Source organism: Palaemon carinicauda, chromosome 24 (assembly GCF_036898095.1).
Source record: "Palaemon carinicauda isolate YSFRI2023 chromosome 24, ASM3689809v2, whole genome shotgun sequence".
Classification (NCBI taxonomy): domain Eukaryota; kingdom Metazoa; phylum Arthropoda; class Malacostraca; order Decapoda; family Palaemonidae; genus Palaemon; species Palaemon carinicauda.
The window spans coordinates 70,260,355-70,269,026 of record NC_090748.1 but is presented as its reverse complement, the minus strand read 5'-3'; the positions used below and the strand labels follow the sequence as shown (position 1 = coordinate 70,269,026).

Sequence of the window (8,672 nt, the reverse complement as noted above, 5' to 3'; positions counted from 1 at the left end):
GGTTAGGCTTTATATGTTTGCGCCGCAAGTCCATAGGATACGACGCCAATGAAGTGGCGCCGTAAAGTTGGCGATACTTAGTTTTAGCGGTGAGGACTGCATCGTGCGGGGATCGTGTCTGTAAACTAATCATGAAACCTAAACTAACTACGACTACAACTAAAGTACTTAAACCCCACCCCCTTTACACGCCTTCCGAGTATGACATGCTAAGACATGTATTTCGCGTAGACTTACCGGTGGGCATTTATTCCTAATAAGGCACCCATCATAGTTTACCTTTTACTTTTTTTTCTTTATTTTCCTCGCTTATTCTTCCCCCTTTTCTTTTAATTCCATACATCTGCATCCGAGCTTTTGCATTCTTTATATAAGTATAGGGCACTCCAACTGCATCTAGTAGGGTTTTATGAAATGGCATGTCCTCTTCCTCAATAGCACCCATTTGCTGAATTAATTTCTTAAACACGTCTATTAAATTTAAACGGTACATGGGTTTCCTCAGGTTCCCTCTATCATCCACTCGACATCGTCCCGCCCTTCAAAGAATTTAAGGAAAGCGAGGGGGTACCTTCTGCTGGTGGGGGATAATCTTACGTCAATTATATTCTCCAAAGGGGGATTGGAGTAAGCCCCTGGCGTGGGGAGGGGGAGAGGATCACACTCGCCTTTCTTGCCCAATTTGTTTCGCTTCCTTTTCTTTGGTTCATTTTCCAACTTGCACTTGATCGTTTGTATCATTTTAACTAAATTTTGGAGCAAATCTCTTATCACTCCCTCCACCCTGCTGCTTATCCCCCCCTTCCATTTTCCTCTACATTTTGTCTAGTGTTTTGAACACTTATTTCTCCGGCATCTTGGTGGTAATTAGACCCTTCTACCGTCTTTCGCAGTACCAGACAGTATTCTCTCATTTCCCTATAAACCCCCAATTAGGCTCGCTAAGAGAGGGAGAAGGACTGAAAGTATGGTGCCTCCTCTCTACGATAAGATTTTTCTTTTCTCTTTAAGCGGTTTCTTTTTCTGAGCTACCATCCTTATTTCACTCCTATATTTTTTTACCTTTTCTTACCTTTTCTATTGCTTTACTATTGCGAGTTAGATTTTCCTTCAAAAAGTTAGCAAAGATCTCTGATAAACAGTCAAGATGCGTTGTCTGTAGCAAAGGAATTAATTCGGCCCTTTTTTTCTGGGAGAGGTTATTTAAGAAGAGAAGAAAATCCCCATGTTTGTGTATGTGCGATTTCATTTCTAAGTTTCCCTCAGCGACATTTCAACATCTTTACTATCTATCCACAAGTTAAAACTAAGGGGGTAACGCCTCCACGACACGAGATACTTGACTTTACCCTTCGTAACTTTCTCTTTGATAATGTCAATAGGGAAAGTTTCTGGTATGGCTGTGGGTATTAGTTCCGATTTATAAAAAATACCCTCAATTTTTTTCAACAGCGAGATCCTCCAGATAATAAGTTAAAGGAGCCTGTCTCTGGTTCACACTCTGAATTTTGAATATTTCTAATGTATTTTGAATTTTATACCCACAATGGAATACAGACCGACTGAGCCCACTTGCAATGTGCACTGTCTATACTACTGCTAACGCCTTACTATTGTGTTTCGATGTAAAGATGCTTGATTTATACATTCACCGAAATTGTCACTTAATGATTTCCGGGTTCGTATATTCGTGAACTTCGAGGGGGGACACTCCCCCTCCCAAACCTCTGTATGGGGACCTATTATAGTTTTTACGAGTTCACGGAGGACATCAGGATATGTGAGAGTATTTCTCAAGAGTTAAATGTTTATATATCTTTTGCTTTAGAGTATGTATAACACGTTCTGCAATGGCTGCTTTGATTTCATACGAGGAAACGCTGTAGAGTTTTATATTTTCTTCTTTTAGGTACTTGATCATAAGTTTGTTATAAAATTCTGATCCCCTATCGGTAAGAAGCCGACTAACACCCTGAAATTGAGGTAGAGAAAGGATTGCTTTTAGGCCTATTAACAGAGTCTGGGCCTTCTTTTTCTAAGAGGAATGATCTTGAGGTAACGGGAGAAAATATCTATGCAAATCAGAAGTTAGTTTACGCTTTTGTTGAATTTAGATAAACGTCGCATATCGGCGAGATCGCAGCTGATGATAACTTTTGGAGCTGGAGACACCATTTGACGCCTGGGGAATTTTTTTCTTGTAAGCGTATGCAGAGTATGGGCATCTTTCGTGGTCAAATAGTCTTCAACGTCATTTATGGTAATTCGCCCGTCTAAAGCTCTGGCGGCTCTGTAAATCGAATCAATACCTCCAAACTCGATGGATGGGAATAGTTTTGCTACACCGTTTCTAAAATCTTCCTCTTTTTGTCTCCCATTCTCCAAAAACAACCTCACACGAGGAACTCCCTGCTATATTTGTCCTCAACTGGAGTTCACTAGGAATATTTAAACTTAAATCAACCAGCAAATGGGAAAAAGGTTTAGACATAACGGCCTTTTTATAAACATTCACAAATTTCTTTGATAAAGGAGAACCAAACATTTGCCTTCCTAATAACTCGACTAGCGATATATCCCTCGTTCTCAGCAATAGCATATGGGAGGTGTTTATACTTATATTTCTAGCGTATTTTCCACTGTAAAACATATTTTGCGTCATAAATATAGCAGATATTTTCATGACGCCCTTTAGTAAAGACATCCACAACAAATTTGCCCTGTACAGCCTCAAGAAATATATCACCGAGGATATATAAAATAGAATACGGGCACCCTTCCGTATCTATCTCACTCATGGGGTCTACAATATTTGCAAATAGTGTGTGTTTTGGTCCTATTAATGGATGCAATTTCAAAGTATGTTGATCCACGCCACACATAATAATGTGCGTAAACTTACTTTCATATTTTACTATTAATTTTTCTATAAGGTAAGATTTACCCGAGTTAGAGAAACTAGACATGATATGTGCTGGCTCTCTAAAAAGGTCCAAATCTGTAGCTTTAAAGCACTTGTACATTTTAACTAAACCTCTAGCCAACTGAATGGCTCCATAAAAATGTTACCATATAAGTACCACAGAATAAATAAAACCTTTAATGGAAAGTCAACCTTTTATTTTCTCTAGCAAAACAATACATGGGGAAAACCAAACACTGAAATTATTCGCAGTAAAGTTTTGTATTCACTCCTCCCCGTTTTCCGTCATTCCATTATCGGTGGGTGGAAAATAGACTGTAACCTTTTCTTCTCTCTTTTTCCATAAATTTTCAGAAACATGAGGGATTGGTTCTGAAGGTGGATTCAGTAATTTGGGAAGGGGGGTTATTGATTCGAACTTCATTCGCAACTTCCTCATCCCTCCCTTCAACATCGGGAAGCCCGTATGCGTAAGAATTGTATGGACTCAAATGATAACGTTTCGAATCAAAAGCCGAGAGACACTTCTTTTTTACTCTAGTGGTACTCATCTGTCCTCTCACATTTCTAATTGTCCGTACAGTGAGATAGTTGACGCAATGATATTCCAGGATTTGGGAATACTGTTTGTGCTTTATAGAAGCACGCATGTGACCTGGTATGCCTTTCGCACGATTAATGTGACCCTGTTTCTTAACGAGCATGGAATACATTTTAGGTTTCAACGCTTTCACCTCAGTTATAAGATTACTCCCTGTTTCTGATTTTAAAAGCCCCAGCTCCCCTTTTCTCTCATTACTAAAAAGCGGGTGATCAACGTCGAAGTTGGAAAAATCCATTATGATTTCAAGGGTTCTTGCGCTAACTCCGAATTAAGATCGTCAACTTCCAGAGCAAAAATGAAACTATCTGTATCAGTGTAAAGGAGTTTGACCAAACATTTGCCTTCCTAATAACTCGACTTGCGATATATCCCTCGTTCTCAGCAATAGCATATGGGAGGTGTTTATACTTATATTTCTAGCGTATTTTCCACTGTAAAACATATTTTGCGTCATAAATATAGCAGATATTTTCATGACGCCCTTTAGTAAAGACATCCACAACAAATTTGCCCTGTACAGCCTCAAGAAATATATCACCGAGGATATATAAAATAGAATACCGGCCAGCTTCCGTATCTATCTCACTCATGGGGTCTACAATATTTGCAAATAGAGAGTGTTTTGGTCCTATTAATGTATGCAATTTCAAAGTATGTTGATCCACGCCGCACATAATAATGTGCGTAAACTTACTTTCATATTTTACTATTAATTTTTCTATAGGGTAAGATTTACCCGAGTTGGAGAAACTAGACATGATATGTGCTGGCTCTCTAAAAAGGTCCAAATCTGTAGCTTTAAAGCACATGTACATTTTAACTAAACCTCTAGCCAACTGAATGGCTCCATAAAAATGTTACCATATAAGTACCACAGAATAAATAAAACCTTTAATGGAAAGTCAACCTTTTATTTTCTCTAGCAAAACAATACATGGGGAAAACCAAACACTGAAATTATTCGCAGTAAAGTTTTGTATTCACTCCTCCCCGTTTTCCGTCATTCCATTATCGGTGGGTGGAAAATACTAACCTTTTCTTCTCTCTTTTTCCATAAATTTTCAGAAACATGAGGGATTGGTTCTGAAGGTGGATTCAGTAATTTGGGAAGGGGGGTTATTGATTCGAACTTCATTCGCAACTTCTTCATCCCTCCCTTCAACATCGGGAAGCCCGTATGCGTAAGAATTGTATGGACTCAAATGATAACGTTTCGAATCAAAAGCCGAGAGACACTTCTTTTTTACTCTAGTGGTACTCATCTGTCCTCTCACATTTCTAATTGTCCGTACAGTGAGATAGTTGACGCAATGATATTCCAGGATTTGGGAATACTGTTTGTGCTTTATAGAAGCACGCATGTGACCTGGTATGCCTTTCGCACGATTAATGTGACCCTGTTTCTTAACGAGCATGGAATACATTTTAGGTTTCAACGCTTTCACCTCAGTTATAAGATTACTCCCCGTTTCTGATTTTAAAAGCCCCACCTCCCCTTTTCTCTAATTACTAAAAAGCGGGTGATCAACGTCGAAGTTGGAAAAATCCATTATGATTTCAAGGGTTCTTGCGCTAACTCCGAACTAAGATCGTCAACTTCCAGAGCAAAAATGAAACTATGTATCAGTGTAAAGGAGTTTGACTTTATCACCATAGTTATTCTTGAGAACCTTATAAAATAAGTAGTAAAGGTCAAACTTGGCCGATTCTAGAATGGCAAAACTTATGTAATTAGGCATATTGATGGTGACCTGTAGGAGGGTAGAAGTACAGACTGCTTTTTTCGGCGTATTTCAAAGGGTTGAGTAAAGTTTTCCCAAAGACGCAGTTACTCATGGCTTTGAAGGCTTTTTTTCCTGTTGATGAGGTTCCTGCACTCTTCGCTTCGATGTTAGTTTTAATAAAATCCTTCATGTAAGCACTTTGACTGAATTCATGTACAATGCAAAACCTCTAGTTCTAGGCCTAAGTCCATATACAACTGTAAAAGAGGGAGGGAAATAATATACAGTATTCTTTTTTACTGTGATGGGTGGCCATAAGCTTTTTACACTTTACAGTCATGCGTCCTCCTCCGTGTTCTAGTACGCCTTTACAGATGGGTGATAGATTTCTAAAAGCAACTTCCTCGTGGGATAAGCATAACGGCAGTTCATCAGTGGCTCTAGCAACTTCTTCTGAAGATGCTTTGGTAGTGACGAGGAGCCAGTGTCCTTTACCCCCCCCCCCCCTTTGTATTAGCATTTTCAATACCCCTTCCTAAAAACTGATCCTTTTCTTCATCGGAAAGTTTATGAATTCCACCAGTGGAAAGGTTCTTAGTCACAACTGTTACATACAGGGAGTTGAAGTCTAAATAAAGGATGTAAGAACTTTGGTGGAGATCAGGATTAATTGATGGATTTATCTCACGGTTGTTGGCAGTGAATGATTGACGCACCACAGAAGTGAAACCCCCCATAACATTATGCCTGATTAGATTATACAATTCCTCATCATAGACGTGATCCAACTCAATATTGCTCATCTTAAGAAAGCAGTCAAAGGCGTAGGATGGAAGTGAAACATAGTGTGGTAAATCAAGACCGTACTTATCATAAAGTATAAAGCACCACCAAATGAGAATATCCCCCAATAAAGCTGTGTCTACAATGAGGTAGAGGAGGTGCAAATCTTTCAGCGTTTTACATTTGCTTATATCCCAAACACGCTGAGCCCGTTTATAATCCTCCTCTGATAATCGCACGCCTTTAGCTTGTTGTAAAATGCCGATTTGGGGGGCAAACGCATTTCCTTGAGTTTTGCAAGATTGTCTATATAGTCATAGCAGAAAGGTAATTTGCCTTGAATGACTTCCCCCCGCAGTTTGCTATCCCTAATACTGCTTAACATTTCCTCTGTTAAGCCAGCCTTCCTTCCATCCCTAAAATATTCGGAAGCTAAACTATCCAAAGATGATCCTAAAAAGGCTAGAGTGGAGGAAAACTAAATTATCGGCGGTCATTCGCTGAATTTTAACCCCTTGCTTTGTCATGATTGTAATGTTGACTTTAGTTTTCAATTCCTTAAGGACAAGACCCAGGTCGTAACTAGAATTGTGTGCGAAAACGGGGAGTCGCAGTAAGCTCCAATAAAGTTATTCTTGGGTTTGGCGTGGTCATGGTGTCTGTGCTTGTCACGGTTGTGTTTGAACGCCATCTTACACAGCTTGCATACAGTCTGCTGTTGGAAAGTTCCTTCATCCTCAGCTGACATAACAATGGGGAATGTTTTCCACTGCGATCTTATAGCCGCCCAACAATCACTAAGATCTAACTGTAAGTTATCGACACAATCATTCCCGCAATAACAACTGGAGGCAGCTCTTTTTCCTTCGCCATCGATAATGATATAGCAATAAGCTATTGATTCATGTATGGTCTCCACACCATAAGCCCCAGGGGATTTCTTCAAAGCCGATTCTAACTCAAAGACGCTAATATAAGAAAACATTTGCGCCTTATGGTGGTTTCTAAATTTTACTGTGCTCCCACAAGGGGGAAAATTCAGCGCTACTGACAGGTCGCAGGTAGTTTCATGCTGTTTTTGCCGGTCGGTTGTTGCATGCTGTGATAGGCAGTTATGGCAGAAATAAAGGGGTTGGAAGGATTTGCCCTAGCAAATCTTTTCACAAAACAGTGAAAATCTTTAATGAGACAAATATGGTCATCACCCATTAGTAGGAGGGGGACAATAGTTGGGAATTTTTTAGTTCCACGCCTTGACAACTGAATGATATACCTCCCATCCCCCCCTCTTTCCATTTCATAAATGTAAATAGAGAGTTGATTCATTAACTCGAGGCGTGAAATGTCCTCCCACTGAATAGGCATGGCAATCTTGTGGAAGTTAACATATTGCATGCAACGGCAGATACTATTTACAGATCGAGCAATATTCGGCCAACGAGGATTTAGGGTTTGTTTAGACATCCTATAGGCAGCCACAGACTGAATAAAACAGGAATTCCCAATTCCCGAGGGAATAAAGACGAAAACCCCACCACGGACATCATTTTTAAGGTAAAGGGGAGTGCCCAACCCAGCCAATACCACCTGTAGGTGGTAAAAAATTTTGAAGTTGTCAATGCCTTCCACTATCCATCCACTCCCCATTAATTCATTGACTATTCGAGGGAACTTAGAATGTTGAAGCAATCTCCTGAGGTGGGGGTTCTTCGAGTAATTTGTGTCTGGTTGATAGCACTGCAATAAGAGATAATACGGTTTTTAATTTACTTGAAGTTCTAAAGTCGAATTACAAATCCTTTCTACGTCCAAATCGAAAGATATTAACACCTCACATTACGTTGTGTATATTAATGTCTGGTTGGCAATAAGAGAAAATAGGTTTTTAATTTACTTGAAGTTCTAAAGTCGAATTAAAAATCCTTTCTACTTCCAAATCGAAAGATATTAACACCTCACATTACGTTGTGCATATTAATGTCTAGTTGACAATAAGAGAAAATAGGTTTTTAATTTACTTGAAGTTCTAAAGTCGAATTAAAAATCCTTTCTACATCCAAATCGAAAGATATTAACACCTCACATTACGTTGTGTATATTTATGTCTGGTTGGCAATAAGAGAAAATAGGTTTTTAATTTACTTGAAGTTCTAAAGTAGAATTAAAAATCCTTTCTAGGTCCAAATCGAAAGATATTAACACCTCATAGCACATTGTTTTTATTAAGTAATACTTACTGGCTAGTTGTCCTTTTCTTTTTTTTAGCGGAAGGTGTGTTTCACTATCATTGTGTTCCCTTTTCCGATCCTTCCCACCTGAAAAGTAATGCGTACACAGACGCTTATTACAATGTATTATTCGGTGTCGTAAACAGACTGAAATTTCATAGCACAATTGCAGTCACTTTCATGAACAAATAAATATAAACTATCTGAACTTTCACTGTGGATTTATATTTACCTCTTCAAGCATTTTCCATATTGCTAGAGGATGGGCCAGTTTGTAGGAGACCATGTGTTCAAATACGGGCTACCCGCGAGATGTTTCAAATCGTTTTGACAACGGGAAGCATGGCCTAAGTTAGGCCTAGGTGTGTGTGCGTGTGCGTGTTTGACCTTGTAGATACTGTATATATACC

The 8,672-nt window shown here is 39.1% G+C and overlaps 1 long non-coding RNA gene across 1 annotated transcript in view; it reads right to left on the bottom strand.

Moving 5' to 3' along the window:
• Positions 1 to 4,705: 4,705 nt before the first annotated feature.
• The window catches only part of LOC137618149 (uncharacterized), a 168,174-nt gene continuing 164,207 nt past the window's right edge, over positions 4,706 to 8,672 (bottom strand). Inside the window, exon 3 of the long non-coding RNA XR_011039734.1 lies at positions 4,706 to 8,349. This is a non-coding gene — a long non-coding RNA (uncharacterized lncRNA). The remainder of the gene's footprint in view (positions 8,350 to 8,672) is intronic.